The sequence below is a fragment of the Equus asinus genome, chromosome 24 (genome assembly GCF_041296235.1).
Source record: "Equus asinus isolate D_3611 breed Donkey chromosome 24, EquAss-T2T_v2, whole genome shotgun sequence".
NCBI lineage: Eukaryota > Metazoa > Chordata > Mammalia > Perissodactyla > Equidae > Equus > Equus asinus.
The window spans coordinates 5,460,520-5,477,586 of record NC_091813.1 but is presented as its reverse complement, the minus strand read 5'-3'; positions in this window follow the sequence as shown (position 1 = coordinate 5,477,586).

Genomic DNA, 17,067 nt, shown 5'->3' with positions numbered 1-17,067 from the left:
AAACGGTGCTGGGAAGCCTGCACAGCCACATGGAACACAACGAGAGTACGCCATGATGTTACACCTGGCACACACACCACCTGAAATGGATTAAAGCCTTGAATGGCAGACTTGAAACCGTGAACCTTGTAGGAGAAGACCTAGGCAGAGTGCTCTTTGCCATCTGTCTGAGCCGCCTATTTGGAAGAAGCATGTCTGACTGGGCAAGGGCAACAAAGGAAACAAGAAACAAACGGGACCACATCAAATGCACACACTTCTGCCCACTCAAGGAAACCATCAACTGAATACTAAGACACCACAACAATTGGGAGAGGATGTTTGCAAACCACACATCGGACAAGGGGTGAAAAGCCCAAAGATACAATCAACTCGCACGTCTCCACAAGAAAAAAAACAAGCCAATGAAAACCTGGTCAAAAGATGGAAGCAGAGATTTCTCCGAAGAAGACAGAAAGAGGGCGAGTAGGTGCATGAAAACTTGTTCACCATCATGAAGTCTCAGGAAAATGCAAATCCAAACTGCAAGGCCATGGCAGCTCACTGTGGTCAGCATGGCTAGAAGGAAGCAGACAGGAAATAACAAGTGTCAGAGAGGAGGTGGAGAGAAGGGAAGCCTCCTGCACTGCTGGTGGGAGTGTAACCCGGTGCAGCCACGATGCCAAAGGTGTGGAACTGCCTCAGAAATTTAAGTATCCATGTCCCGTATGACCCAGCTATTAATCTGCCGCTTGCTTATCCAAAACAGTCAGAAAGACTACCGCATAAAGACATGTGCATGGCTGTGTTCACCACAGTCTTACTCCTGATATCCAAGACTTGGAAAGCACCCTGGTGTCCAGCAAGGGATGATTGGAGAAGGAAGATGGGCTATAGCCACACAATGGTATACCACTCAGCCGGAACAAATGATGCAATCCAGCCATTTGTGACCACCAGAATGGCTGTGAGGGTTTTAGGGGAAGTGTAACAAGCCCCAGTGAGAAATTCAAATACCATAGAATCTCACTTACAAGGCGAAGAAAAAGCAAGCACTAACCAACAGGTGGCACTGAACATTTGTATGCGGGCTCCCAGAGGCAAAGAGGGGCGGTGACGGAGGGTGAAAGAGAAGATTAGGCACAAGTGTGTGGTGAGGGCCTGTGATTAGTCTTACACTGGTGAAGATGATGTAAGCTACACAGAAGTCTAAAGCAATGAGGACGTGAATCTGGAAGTTATAGTACGTTCTAATGCAGGGTCATGGCTATAAATTCACCTCAAATCAAAAATCCAAATAGGGGTCCAGAATGATGTCATAAAGCTTTGGGGGCGGAAAGAGTTTACAGAAGGTGAACTTCCAAGGATGGAAAATCACCTCCAAATGCTTACAGATGCTACAGAAAGGCAGACCATTCCAAATAGGTGAAGAGGAATACTACGAAGAGAACATGATCAGTCCTAAACCCATGAACGAACGGAAAATGTTACCGTCCATGATGGTTATTACTAATCACCTTCACGAATAATCCAAACAGGCCCACGTCTTCCCAAGTTCAGGCAAAAGGTTGGTCCAAAAGTACAATTCAGGGCCGGCCCTGTGGTGGAGCAGGTAAGTGCCCACATTCCGCTTGGGCGGCCCGGGCCTCACTGTTTCACATTACGAGTGCATATCACATTAGTAGTGTTAGGAAATATAGATTTCATGGTATGGTGCGGGCAGAGATCATAAATAAGCAGCAATTGTGAGGATACGTTATCAATACGCACAAGAAAAGGAACCATAAGAATATTACAATCTATGGAAGTATCTGGTACACTTCCCAAAGGCAGAAGGAAGGAAAACTTGTGACCTGCCAAGGTGGAATTGGCAGAGTGCCACGAGATGACACCATCATTGTGCATCAGAACATTCCCTGGGCAACTTCAACTTGTGAGGGAGTCCAGGACTTTTTCTGGGTAAGGTCCACCCATTTTGCCATCTACCCAAGATATAAGAGATAAAACCCAGGATAATCTTACAGGAGTGAAACCAGTGTCTAGAGAGAATGTAGGAGCCCTTTCGAAGTTCAAGGAGAAAGATAGAAACTGACAACAATTGCAGAAAAAGGAAAACTATCCTACCTAGACAGGGTGAGGAGTCAGACTGGTCTGAGATGGCTGTGAAACTCTGTGTGCACGGAGGTTGTCAGGACAACTTCGAATTTTGAGGTCGCTTATGACATCACGGTGAACATGTCCCCCAGGGTGGCCGCATGGTTACAGTCTGAGGATTGGCCTAGGCTAGGCTATTAAAGGGACAGATACCCAGAAACAGGTTTGGCAAACAGAAAGCAGGCACAGAAACTAGAAGAGATAAAACAGAGTCTGATGCAAGGGATAAGAAAGGAACCCTAGGCCACAAGTGAGAATAGAGGGACAGGCACGGAGAGGAGAACATTGTCATCTATTCAAGTCTATGGGGAGGTCATGCTGATTCAAGCTTGCAACTTCATTGGAAACAAGTGGCCGGACTTGGCGTTCATCACACCTACAGTGCCCTTGTGCCTTAAGCATAATGCAAAGTCAAGAAAGATGTCTTGAGGACATTGAAGAGAAGAATCGATGCCTCCTTTCCAAGGCCCATAGCATTCTTTGAAGGTCAGTCTCTTTTTCCGAAGCTCTGGTGTCACGTGGGCCCACTGGGCACATGGTAATGTGTCCCAAGAGATGTCTTGGAAGCCTTGAAGGAATGGAGCCCTGTCAAGCTTGGGGTATGTCTCTTTGTTTGGAAGTGCTCTACAAGGGTGCTGAAAAGCACCCTCTTCCACAGGGCTTCGTTCCTTCGTGAAGGCTGCCCTCCCAGGCTAGTGTGCTCTGTTTGCCTCCATCGAAATTCTCTCCCCCTACCTCTTGCCGTAGAAGGATTATTGATTATGTGTTTTGACACCATATGTAAGGAAGTTGCACGAAAATTAGAACTTTACAGTTGTGTTTCAAGAAAAATAAACAGGCCAGGGTAGAGGATGTAGGGCAAACAAATGGCACACCCTATAAAAATTAAGTAAGCCCGTATCTGGACGGAATCTAGGGGAACGTTCAAGGATCAGGGGTCAAGTTCGAAACTTCCCAAATCCGGAAAAGAGACAGAAAAATATCTTTCCTGGAGAGTGGAATTCATCCGATTTGTCTAAGTTGTCTTGGAAACATTGTGTCCGTGAAGGGGGTTGCCAGGACCACCTCGAATTTGGAGTTTCTGATCTCAGGATGTCAAACCAACCCACATGACCACGTGTTCTCAGTGCTTAGTTTGACCTAGGCTAGGGTAGCCAAGAGTCCTACAAGTGACCGGTGCAAATTCAAGGACAACAACCAAGAGTCACGAAAGCACTCACACCTCACCCTAGAGAACATACAGCGATTAACGAAATACAAACTAATCCCTCGGAATGAAGGAGAACGGACTGATAAGCATGTCTAAGGGAGATAGCTGAGAAAGACCATGACGAGTATACTATGGAAAAGAAAAAGAGGACCCAGAAAATGGAAGGTGAACAGAAATCACACCTGAATTATCCACAATGAAAGATGATGTCCGTCTTTAGACAGACTCTGCTGGAACGTTTGAAATTCAGAGAAATTCACAAGCCAAAAAACGGCAGCGAAGGTCAAGCATGGGCTAACTGGGAAGGGTGAGTTATGAGACTGCTCCAAGCAGGCTCTGAAACCTGTATCCAGGAAGCATGCTGGACCTCAGAGACACAATTATGACAAATCCTCTGACATCACAATGGACCCGAAAAACAACCTAGCCTCATCTACACAGTGCTAGAGTTGGGCTCACTAGTATATTTAACTCCCATTGCACTCAACTGCACGTTGCCACTGAACATGTAAGTGGCCGGCCGGTGGTGCAGTGGTGAGGTCCGCACCTTCTGGGTCTGTGGCCCAGTATGGGCTGGGTGGAATCCTCGGTTTGGGCCTCCTCACCACTGCTTCAGTTGTTCTGGTGCAGGCGTCCGAGGTAGAGTAGAGGCAGATGGGAAGGGACGTTGGACAGGGCCAGACTTCCACAGCAAATACAGGAGCATTGCCAGCAGATGTGAGCACAGCAATGCACTTGTGCCAAAACAAAACCAATTAAAAGTTGCAAAGAATAGAAAAACTGAAGCTAAGGAAAAAAAAAACAAAAAAACAGGAGCTTGCCATTACGAAGAATAGGATCTCTGTGAATAACCTTAGCAAAACAGGTGAATTCTATGTTAATTCAAAAACTAGCAAACCTTTGGGGAAAGAAACTCAAGAAGACACAAGAAAAAAAAAGATATCGAGGGATCTAGGAATGGAAGGATTAACACACTTGAAAGGTTCATACCGCAGTAAGGAATCTCTGGATTCCATGCAATCCCAGTCAAAGTTGCAGCAGTATTTGCCACAGAGAAGAAGAGAGAATCCTAAAGTTTCTAGCCAGCAACACGAGACCCTGACTAGGCAAAGGAATCCTCAGGAAAACGAACAAAGCAGCACGTGTCACAATTTCTGATTTCAACATAGAGGACGAAGCACTAGGTACCGAAACGGCACAGTCTGGGCCCCAAAACAGGCATGAAGACCCATGCAAAACAATTGAGAGCCCAGAGCCCAACTCAAACTTACATGGACAGCCCATTTTGGACCAGGGAGCCAAGTGGAGACAGCGGAGAAAGGAGAGTCTCTACAATAAACGGTGCTGGGAAGCCTGCACAGCCACATGGAACACAACGAGAGTACGCCATGATGTTACACCTGGCACACACACCACCTGAAATGGATTAAAGCCTTGAATGGCAGACTTGAAACCGTGAACCTTGTAGGAGAAGACCTAGGCAGAGTGCTCTTTGCCATCTGTCTGAGCCGCCTATTTGGAAGAAGCATGTCTGACTGGGCAAGGGCAACAAAGGAAACAAGAAACAAACGGGACCACATCAAATGCACACACTTCTGCCCACTCAAGGAAACCATCAACTGAATACTAAGACACCACAACAATTGGGAGAGGATGTTTGCAAACCACACATCGGACAAGGGGTGAAAAGCCCAAAGATACAATCAACTCGCACGTCTCCACAAGAAAAAAAACAAGCCAATGAAAACCTGGTCAAAAGATGGAAGCAGAGATTTCTCCGAAGAAGACAGAAAGAGGGCCAGTAGGTGCATGAAAACTTGTTCACCATCATGAAGTCTCAGGAAAATGCAAATCCAAACTGCAAGGCCATGGCAGCTCACTGTGGTCAGCATGGCTAGAAGGAAGCAGACAGGAAATAACAAGTGTCAGAGAGGAGGTGGAGAGAAGGGAAGCCTCCTGCACTGCTGGTGGGAGTGTAACCCGGTGCAGCCACGATGCCAAAGGTGTGGAACTGCCTCAGAAGTTTAAGTATCCATGTCCCGTATGACCCAGCTATTAATCTGCCGCTTGCTTATCCAAAACAGTCAGAAAGACTACCGCATAAAGACATGTGCATGGCTGTGTTCACCACAGTCTTACTCCTGATATCCAAGACTTGGAAAGCACCCTGGTGTCCAGCAAGGGATGATTGGAGAAGGAAGATGGGCTATAGCCACACAATGGTATACCACTCAGCCGGAACAAATGATGCAATCCAGCCATTTGTGACCACCAGAATGGCTGTGAGGGTTTTAGGGGAAGTGTAACAAGCCCCAGTGAGAAATTCAAATACCATAGAATCTCACTTACAAGGCGAAGAAAAAGCAAGCACTAACCAACAGGTGGCACTGAACATTTGTATGCGGGCTCCCAGAGGCAAAGAGGGGCGGTGACGGAGGGTGAAAGAGAAGATTAGGCACAAGTGTGTGGTGAGGGCCTGTGATTAGTCTTACACTGGTGAAGATGATGTAAGCTACACAGAAGTCTAAAGCAATGAGGACGTGAATCTGGAAGTTATAGTACGTTCTAATGCAGGGTCATGGCTATAAATTCACCTCAAATCAAAAATCCAAAAAGGGGTCCAGAATGATGTCATAAAGCTTTGGGGGCGGAAAGAGTTTACAGAAGGTGAACTTCCAAGGATGGAAAATCACCTCCAAATGCTTACAGATGCTACAGAAAGGCAGACCATTCCAAATAGGTGAAGAGGAATACTACGAAGAGAACATGATCAGTCCTAAACCCATGAACGAACGGAAAATGTTACCGTCCATGATGTTATTACTAATCACCTTCACGAATAATCCAAACAGGCCCACGTCTTCCCAAGTTCAGGCAAAAGGTTGGTCCAAAAGTACAATTCAGGGCCGGCCCTGTGGTGGAGCAGGTAAGTGCCCACATTCCGCTTGGGCGGCCCGGGCCTCACTGTTTCACATTACGAGTGCATATCACATTAGTAGTGTTAGGAAATATAGATTTCATGGTATGGTGCGGGCAGAGATCATAAATAAGCAGCAATTGTGAGGATACGTTATCAATACGCACAAGAAAAGGAACCATAAGAATATTACAATCTATGGAAGTATCTGGTACACTTCCCAAAGGCAGAAGGAAGGAAAACTTGTGACCTGCCAAGGTGGAATTGGCAGAGTGCCACGAGATGACACCATCATTGTGCATCAGAACATTCCCTGGGCAACTTCAACTTGTGAGGGAGTCCAGGACTTTTTCTGGGTAAGGTCCACCCATTTTGCCATCTACCCAAGATATAAGAGATAAAACCCAGGATAATCTTACAGGAGTGACACCAGTGTCTAGAGAGAATGTAGGAGCCCTTTCGAAGTTCAAGGAGAAAGATAGAAACTGACAACAATTGCAGAAAAAGGAAAACTATCCTACCTAGACAGGGTGAGGAGTCAGACTGGTCTGAGATGGCTGTGAAACTCTGTGTGCACGGAGGTTGTCAGGACAACTTCGAATTTTGAGGTCGCTTATGACATCACGGTGAACATGTCCCCCAGGGTGGCCGCATGGTTACAGTCTGAGGATTGGCCTAGGCTAGGCTATTAAAGGGACAGATACCCAGAAACAGGTTTGGCAAACAGAAAGCAGGCACAGAAACTAGAAGAGATAAAACAGAGTCTGATGCAAGGGATAAGAAAGGAACCCTAGGCCACAAGTGAGAATAGAGGGACAGGCACGGAGAGGAGAACATTGTCATCTATTCAAGTCTATGGGGAGGTCATGCTGATTCAAGCTTGCAACTTCATTGGAAACAAGTGGCCGGACTTGGCGTTCATCACACCTACAGTGCCCTTGTGCCTTAAGCATAATGCAAAGTCAAGAAAGATGTCTTGAGGACATTGAAGAGAAGAATCGATGCCTCCTTTCCAAGGCCCATAGCATTCTTTGCAGGTCAGTCTCTTTTTCCGAAGCTCTGGTGTCACGTGGGCCCACTGGGCACATGGTAATGTGTCCCAAGAGATGTCTTGGAAGCCTTGAAGGAATGGAGCCCTGTCACGCTTGGGGTATGTCTCTTTGTTTGGAAGTGCTCTACAAGGGTGCTGAAAAGCACCCTCTTCCACAGGGCTTCGTTCCTTCGTGAAGGCTGCCCTCCCAGGCTAGTGTGCTCTGTTTGCCTCCATCGAAATTCTCTCCCCCTACCTCTTGCCGTAGAAGGATTATTGATTATGTGTTTTGACACCATATGTAAGGAAGTTGCACGAAAATTAGAACTTTACAGTTGTGTTTCAAGAAAAATAAACAGGCCAGGGTAGAGGATGTAGGGCAAACAAATGGCACACCCTATAAAAATTAAGTAAGCCCGTATCTGGACGGAATCTAGGGGAACGTTCAAGGATCAGGGGTCAAGTTCGAAACTTCCCAAATCCGGAAAAGAGACAGAAAAATATCTTTCCTGGAGAGTGGAATTCATCCGATTTGTCTAAGTTGTCTTGGAAACATTGTGTCCGTGAAGGGGGTTGCCAGGACCACCTCGAATTTGGAGTTTCTGATCTCAGGATGTCAAACCAACCCACATGACCACGTGTTCTCAGTGCTTAGTTTGACCTAGGCTAGGGTAGCCAAGAGTCCTACAAGTGACCGGTGCAAATTCAAGGACAACAACCAAGAGTCACGAAAGCACTCACACCTCACCCTAGAGAACATACAGCGATTAACGAAATACAAACTAATCCCTCGGAATGAAGGAGAACGGACTGATAAGCATGTCTAAGGGAGATAGCTGAGAAAGACCATGACGAGTATACTATGGAAAAGAAAAAGAGGACCCAGAAAATGGAAGGTGAACAGAAATCACACCTGAATTATCCACAATGAAAGATGATGTCCGTCTTTAGACAGACTCTGCTGGAACGTTTGAAAGTCAGAGAAATTCACAAGCCAAAAAACGGCAGCGAAGGTCAAGCATGGGCTAACTGGGAAGGGTGAGTTATGAGACTGCTCCAAGCAGGCTCTGAAACCTGTATCCAGGAAGCATGCTGGACCTCAGAGACACAATTATGACAAATCCTCTGACATCACAATGGACCCGAAAAACAACCTAGCCTCATCTACACAGTGCTAGAGTTGGGCTCACTAGTATATTTAACTCCCATTGCACTCAACTGCACGTTGCCACTGAACATGTAAGTGGCCGGCCGGTGGTGCAGTGGTGAGGTCCGCACCTTCTGGGTCTGTGGCCCAGTATGGGCTGGGTGGAATCCTCGGTTTGGGCCTCCTCACCACTGCTTCAGTTGTTCTGGTGCAGGCGTCCGAGGTAGAGTAGAGGCAGATGGGAAGGGACGTTGGACAGGGCCAGACTTCCACAGCAAATACAGGAGCATTGCCAGCAGATGTGAGCACAGCAATGCACTTGTGCCAAAACAAAACCAATTAAAAGTTGCAAAGTATAGAAAAACTGAAGCTAAGGAAAAAAAAAACAAAAAAACAGGAGCTTGCCATTACGAAGAATAGGATCTCTGTGAATAACCTTAGCAAAACAGGTGAATTCTATGTTAATTCAAAAACTAGCAAACCTTTGGGGAAAGAAACTCAAGAAGACACAAGAAAAAAAAAAGATATCGAGGGATCTAGGAATGGAAGGATTAACACACTTGAAAGGTTCATACCGCAGTAAGGAATCTCTGGATTCCATGCAATCCCAGTCAAAGTTGCAGCAGTATTTGCCACAGAGAAGAAGAGAGAATCCTGAAGTTTCTAGCCAGCAACACGAGACCCTGACTAGGCAAAGGAATCCTCAGGAAAACGAACAAAGCAGCACGTGTCACAATTTCTGATTTCAACATAGAGGACGAAGCGCTAGGTACCGAAACGGCACAGTCTGGGCCCCAAAACAGGCATGAAGACCCATGCAAAACAATTGAGAGCCCAGAGCCCAACTCAAACTTACATGGACAGCCCATTTTGGACCAGGGAGCCAAGTGGAGACAGCGGAGAAAGGAGAGTCTCTACAATAAACGGTGCTGGGAAGCCTGCACAGCCACATGGAACACAACGAGAGTACGCCATGATGTTACACCTGGCACACACACCACCTGAAATGGATTAAAGCCTTGAATGGCAGACTTGAAACCGTGAACCTTGTAGGAGAAGACCTAGGCAGAGTGCTCTTTGCCATCTGTCTGAGCCGCCTATTTGGAAGAAGCATGTCTGACTGGGCAAGGGCAACAAAGGAAACAAGAAACAAACGGGACCACATCAAATGCACACACTTCTGCCCACTCAAGGAAACCATCAACTGAATACTAAGACACCACAACAATTGGGAGAGGATGTTTGCAAACCACACATCGGACAAGGGGTGAAAAGCCCAAAGATACAATCAACTCGCACGTCTCCACAAGAAAAAAAACAAGCCAATGAAAACCTGGTCAAAAGATGGAAGCAGAGATTTCTCCGAAGAAGACAGAAAGAGGGCCAGTAGGTGCATGAAAACTTGTTCACCATCATGAAGTCTCAGGAAAATGCAAATCCAAACTGCAAGGCCATGGCAGCTCACTGTGGTCAGCATGGCTAGAAGGAAGCAGACAGGAAATAACAAGTGTCAGAGAGGAGGTGGAGAGAAGGGAAGCCTCCTGCACTGCTGGTGGGAGTGTAACCCGGTGCAGCCACGATGCCAAAGGTGTGGAACTGCCTCAGAAGTTTAAGTATCCATGTCCCGTATGACCCAGCTATTAATCTGCCGCTTGCTTATCCAAAACAGTCAGAAAGACTACCGCATAAAGACATGTGCATGGCTGTGTTCACCACAGTCTTACTCCTGATATCCAAGACTTGGAAAGCACCCTGGTGTCCAGCAAGGGATGATTGGAGAAGGAAGATGGGCTATAGCCACACAATGGTATACCACTCAGCCGGAACAAATGATGCAATCCAGCCATTTGTGACCACCAGAATGGCTGTGAGGGTTTTAGGGGAAGTGTAACAAGCCCCAGTGAGAAATTCAAATACCATAGAATCTCACTTACAAGGCGAAGAAAAAGCAAGCACTAACCAACAGGTGGCACTGAACATTTGTATGCGGGCTCCCAGAGGCAAAGAGGGGCGGTGACGGAGGGTGAAAGAGAAGATTAGGCACAAGTGTGTGGTGAGGGCCTGTGATTAGTCTTACACTGGTGAAGATGATGTAAGCTACACAGAAGTCTAAAGCAATGAGGACGTGAATCTGGAAGTTATAGTACGTTCTAATGCAGGGTCATGGCTATAAATTCACCTCAAATCAAAAATCCAAAAAGGGGTCCAGAATGATGTCATAAAGCTTTGGGGGCGGAAAGAGTTTACAGAAGGTGAACTTCCAAGGATGGAAAATCACCTCCAAATGCTTACAGATGCTACAGAAAGGCAGACCATTCCAAATAGGTGAAGAGGAATACTACGAAGAGAACATGATCAGTCCTAAACCCATGAACGAACGGAAAATGTTACCGTCCATGATGTTATTACTAATCACCTTCACGAATAATCCAAACAGGCCCACGTCTTCCCAAGTTCAGGCAAAAGGTTGGTCCAAAAGTACAATTCAGGGCCGGCCCTGTGGTGGAGCAGGTAAGTGCCCACATTCCGCTTGGGCGGCCCGGGCCTCACTGTTTCACATTACGAGTGCATATCACATTAGTAGTGTTAGGAAATATAGATTTCATGGTATGGTGCGGGCAGAGATCATAAATAAGCAGCAATTGTGAGGATACGTTATCAATACGCACAAGAAAAGGAACCATAAGAATATTACAATCTATGGAAGTATCTGGTACACTTCCCAAAGGCAGAAGGAAGGAAAACTTGTGACCTGCCAAGGTGGAATTGGCAGAGTGCCACGAGATGACACCATCATTGTGCATCAGAACATTCCCTGGGCAACTTCAACTTGTGAGGGAGTCCAGGACTTTTTCTGGGTAAGGTCCACCCATTTTGCCATCTACCCAAGATATAAGAGATAAAACCCAGGATAATCTTACAGGAGTGAAACCAGTGTCTAGAGAGAATGTAGGAGCCCTTTCGAAGTTCAAGGAGAAAGATAGAAACTGACAACAATTGCAGAAAAAGGAAAACTATCCTACCTAGACAGGGTGAGGAGTCAGACTGGTCTGAGATGGCTGTGAAACTCTGTGTGCACGGAGGTTGTCAGGACAACTTCGAATTTTGAGGTCGCTTATGACATCACGGTGAACATGTCCCCCAGGGTGGCCGCATGGTTACAGTCTGAGGATTGGCCTAGGCTAGGCTATTAAAGGGACAGATACCCAGAAACAGGTTTGGCAAACAGAAAGCAGGCACAGAAACTAGAAGAGATAAAACAGAGTCTGATGCAAGGGATAAGAAAGGAACCCTAGGCCACAAGTGAGAATAGAGGGACAGGCACGGAGAGGAGAACATTGTCATCTATTCAAGTCTATGGGGAGGTCATGCTGATTCAAGCTTGCAACTTCATTGGAAACAAGTGGCCGGACTTGGCGTTCATCACACCTACAGTGCCCTTGTGCCTTAAGCATAATGCAAAGTCAAGAAAGATGTCTTGAGGACATTGAAGAGAAGAATCGATGCCTCCTTTCCAAGGCCCATAGCATTCTTTGAAGGTCAGTCTCTTTTTCCGAAGCTCTGGTGTCACGTGGGCCCACTGGGCACATGGTAATGTGTCCCAAGAGATGTCTTGGAAGCCTTGAAGGAATGGAGCCCTGTCACGCTTGGGGTATGTCTCTTTGTTTGGAAGTGCTCTACAAGGGTGCTGAAAAGCACCCTCTTCCACAGGGCTTCGTTCCTTCGTGAAGGCTGCCCTCCCAGGCTAGTGTGCTCTGTTTGCCTCCATCGAAATTCTCTCCCCCTACCTCTTGCCGTAGAAGGATTATTGATTATGTGTTTTGACACCATATGTAAGGAAGTTGCACGAAAATTAGAACTTTACAGTTGTGTTTCAAGAAAAATAAACAGGCCAGGGTAGAGGATGTAGGGCAAACAAATGGCACACCCTATAAAAATTAAGTAAGCCCGTATCTGGACGGAATCTAGGGGAACGTTCAAGGATCAGGGGTCAAGTTCGAAACTTCCCAAATCCGGAAAAGAGACAGAAAAATATCTTTCCTGGAGAGTGGAATTCATCCGATTTGTCTAAGTTGTCTTGGAAACATTGTGTCCGTGAAGGGGGTTGCCAGGACCACCTCGAATTTGGAGTTTCTGATCTCAGGATGTCAAACCAACCCACATGACCACGTGTTCTCAGTGCTTAGTTTGACCTAGGCTAGGGTAGCCAAGAGTCCTACAAGTGACCGGTGCAAATTCAAGGACAACAACCAAGAGTCACGAAAGCACTCACACCTCACCCTAGAGAACATACAGCGATTAACGAAATACAAACTAATCCCTCGGAATGAAGGAGAACGGACTGATAAGCATGTCTAAGGGAGATAGCTGAGAAAGACCATGACGAGTATACTATGGAAAAGAAAAAGAGGACCCAGAAAATGGAAGGTGAACAGAAATCACACCTGAATTATCCACAATGAAAGATGATGTCCGTCTTTAGACAGACTCTGCTGGAACGTTTGAAAGTCAGAGAAATTCACAAGCCAAAAAACGGCAGCGAAGGTCAAGCATGGGCTAACTGGGAAGGGTGAGTTATGAGACTGCTCCAAGCAGGCTCTGAAACCTGTATCCAGGAAGCATGCTGGACCTCAGAGACACAATTATGACAAATCCTCTGACATCACAATGGACCCGAAAAACAACCTAGCCTCATCTACACAGTGCTAGAGTTGGGCTCACTAGTATATTTAACTCCCATTGCACTCAACTGCACGTTGCCACTGAACATGTAAGTGGCCGGCCGGTGGTGCAGTGGTGAGGTCCGCACCTTCTGGGTCTGTGGCCCAGTATGGGCTGGGTGGAATCCTCGGTTTGGGCCTCCTCACCACTGCTTCAGTTGTTCTGGTGCAGGCGTCCGAGGTAGAGTAGAGGCAGATGGGAAGGGACGTTGGACAGGGCCAGACTTCCACAGCAAATACAGGAGCATTGCCAGCAGATGTGAGCACAGCAATGCACTTGTGCCAAAACAAAACCAATTAAAAGTTGCAAAGAATAGAAAAACTGAAGCTAAGGAAAAAAAAAAACAAAAAAACAGGAGCTTGCCATTACGAAGAATAGGATCTCTGTGAATAACCTTAGCAAAACAGGTGAATTCTATGTTAATTCAAAAACTAGCAAACCTTTGGGGAAAGAAACTCAAGAAGACACAAGAAAAAAAAAGATATCGAGGGATCTAGGAATGGAAGGATTAACACACTTGAAAGGTTCATACCGCAGTAAGGAATCTCTGGATTCCATGCAATCCCAGTCAAAGTTGCAGCAGTATTTGCCACAGAGAAGAAGAGAGAATCCTGAAGTTTCTAGCCAGCAACACGTGACCCTGACTAGGCAAAGGAATCCTCAGGAAAACGAACAAAGCAGCACGTGTCACAATTTCTGATTTCAACATAGAGGACGAAGCGCTAGGTACCGAAACGGCACAGTCTGGGCCCCAAAACAGGCATGAAGACCCATGCAAAACAATTGAGAGCCCAGAGCCCAACTCAAACTTACATGGACAGCCCATTTTGGACCAGGGAGCCAAGTGGAGACAGCGGAGAAAGGAGAGTCTCTACAATAAACGGTGCTGGGAAGCCTGCACAGCCACATGGAACACAACGAGAGTATGCCATGATGTTACACCTGGCACACACACCACCTGAAATGGATTAAAGCCTTGAATGGCAGACTTGAAACCGTGAACCTTGTAGGAGAAGACCTAGGCAGAGTGCTCTTTGCCATCTGTCTGAGCCGCCTATTTGGAAGAAGCATGTCTGACTGGGCAAGGGCAACAAAGGAAACAAGAAACAAACGGGACCACATCAAATGCACACACTTCTGCCCACTCAAGGAAACCATCAACTGAATACTAAGACACCACAACAATTGGGAGAGGATGTTTGCAAACCACACATCGGACAAGGGGTGAAAAGCCCAAAGATACAATCAACTCGCACGTCTCCACAAGAAAAAAAACAAGCCAATGAAAACCTGGTCAAAAGATGGAAGCAGAGATTTCTCCGAAGAAGACAGAAAGAGGGCCAGTAGGTGCATGAATACTTGTTCACCATCATGAAGTCTCAGGAAAATGCAAATCCAAACTGCAAGGCCATGGCAGCTCACTGTGGTCAGCATGGCTAGAAGGAAGCAGACAGGAAATAACAAGTGTCAGAGAGGAGGTGGAGAGAAGGGAAGCCTCCTGCACTGCTGGTGGGAGTGTAACCCGGTGCAGCCACGATGCCAAAGGTGTGGAACTGCCTCAGAAGTTTAAGTATCCATGTCCCGTATGACCCAGCTATTAATCTGCCGCTTGCTTATCCAAAACAGTCAGAAAGACTACCGCATAAAGACATGTGCATGGCTGTGTTCACCACAGTCTTACTCCTGATATCCAAGACTTGGAAAGCACCCTGGTGTCCAGCAAGGGATGATTGGAGAAGGAAGATGGGCTATAGCCACACAATGGTATACCACTCAGCCGGAACAAATGATGCAATCCAGCCATTTGTGACCACCAGAATGGCTGTGAGGGTTTTAGGGGAAGTGTAACAAGCCCCAGTGAGAAATTCAAATACCATAGAATCTCACTTACAAGGCGAAGAAAAAGCAAGCACTAACCAACAGGTGGCACTGAACATTTGTATGCGGGCTCCCAGAGGCAAAGAGGGGCGGTGACGGAGGGTGAAAGAGAAGATTAGGCACAAGTGTGTGGTGAGGGCCTGTGATTAGTCTTACACTGGTGAAGATGATGTAAGCTACACAGAAGTCTAAAGCAATGAGGACGTGAATCTGGAAGTTATAGTACGTTCTAATGCAGGGTCATGGCTATAAATTCACCTCAAATCAAAAATCCAAAAAGGGGTCCAGAATGATGTCATAAAGCTTTGGGGGCGGAAAGAGTTTACAGAAGGTGAACTTCCAAGGATGGAAAATCACCTCCAAATGCTTACAGATGCTACAGAAAGGCAGACCATTCCAAATAGGTGAAGAGGAATACTACGAAGAGAACATGATCAGTCCTAAACCCATGAACGAACGGAAAATGTTACCGTCCATGATGTTATTACTAATCACCTTCACGAATAATCCAAACAGGCCCACGTCTTCCCAAGTTCAGGCAAAAGGTTGGTCCAAAAGTACAATTCAGGGCCGGCCCTGTGGTGGAGCAGGTAAGTGCCCACATTCCGCTTGGGCGGCCCGGGCCTCACTGTTTCACATTACGAGTGCATATCACATTAGTAGTGTTAGGAAATATAGATTTCATGGTATGGTGCGGGCAGAGATCACAAATAAGCAGCAATTGTGAGGATACGTTATCAATACGCACAAGAAAAGGAACCATAAGAATATTACAATCTATGGAAGTATCTGGTACACTTCCCAAAGGCAGAAGGAAGGAAAACTTGTGACCTGCCAAGGTGGAATTGGCAGAGTGCCACGAGATGACACCATCATTGTGCATCAGAACATTCCCTGGGCAACTTCAACTTGTGAGGGAGTCCAGGACTTTTTCTGGGTAAGGTCCACCCATTTTGCCATCTACCCAAGATATAAGAGATAAAACCCAGGATAATCTTACAGGAGTGAAACCAGTGTCTAGAGAGAATGTAGGAGCCCTTTCGAAGTTCAAGGAGAAAGATAGAAACTGACAACAATTGCAGAAAAAGGAAAACTATCCTACCTAGACAGGGTGAGGAGTCAGACTGGTCTGAGATGGCTGTGAAACTCTGTGTGCACGGAGGTTGTCAGGACAACTTCGAATTTTGAGGTCGCTTATGACATCACGGTGAACATGTCCCCCAGGGTGGCCGCATGGTTACAGTCTGAGGATTGGCCTAGGCTAGGCTATTAAAGGGACAGATACCCAGAAACAGGTTTGGCAAACAGAAAGCAGGCACAGAAACTAGAAGAGATAAAACAGAGTCTGATGCAAGGGATAAGAAAGGAACCCTAGGCCACAAGTGAGAATAGAGGGACAGGCACGGAGAGGAGAACATTGTCATCTATTCAAGTCTATGGGGAGGTCATGCTGATTCAAGCTTGCAACTTCATTGGAAACAAGTGGCCGGACTTGGCGTTCATCACACCTACAGTGCCCTTGTGCCTTAAGCATAATGCAAAGTCAAGAAAGATGTCTTGAGGACATTGAAGAGAAGAATCGATGCCTCCTTTCCAAGGCCCATAGCATTCTTTGAAGGTCAGTCTCTTTTTCCGAAGCTCTGGTGTCACGTGGGCCCACTGGGCACATGGTAATGTGTCCCAAGAGATGTCTTGGAAGCCTTGAAGGAATGGAGCCCTGTCACGCTTGGGGTATGTCTCTTTGTTTGGAAGTGCTCTACAAGGGTGCTGAAAAGCACCCTCTTCCACAGGGCTTCGTTCCTTCGTGAAGGCTGCCCTCCCAGGCTAGTGTGCTCTGTTTGCCTCCATCGAAATTCTCTCCCCCTACCTCTTGCCGTAGAAGGATTATTGATTATGTGTTTTGACACCATATGTAAGGAAGTTGCACGAAAATTAGAACTTTACAGTTGTGTTTCAAGAAAAATAAACAGGCCAGGGTAGAGGATGTAGGGCAAACAAATGGCACACCCTATAAAAATTAAGTAAGCCCG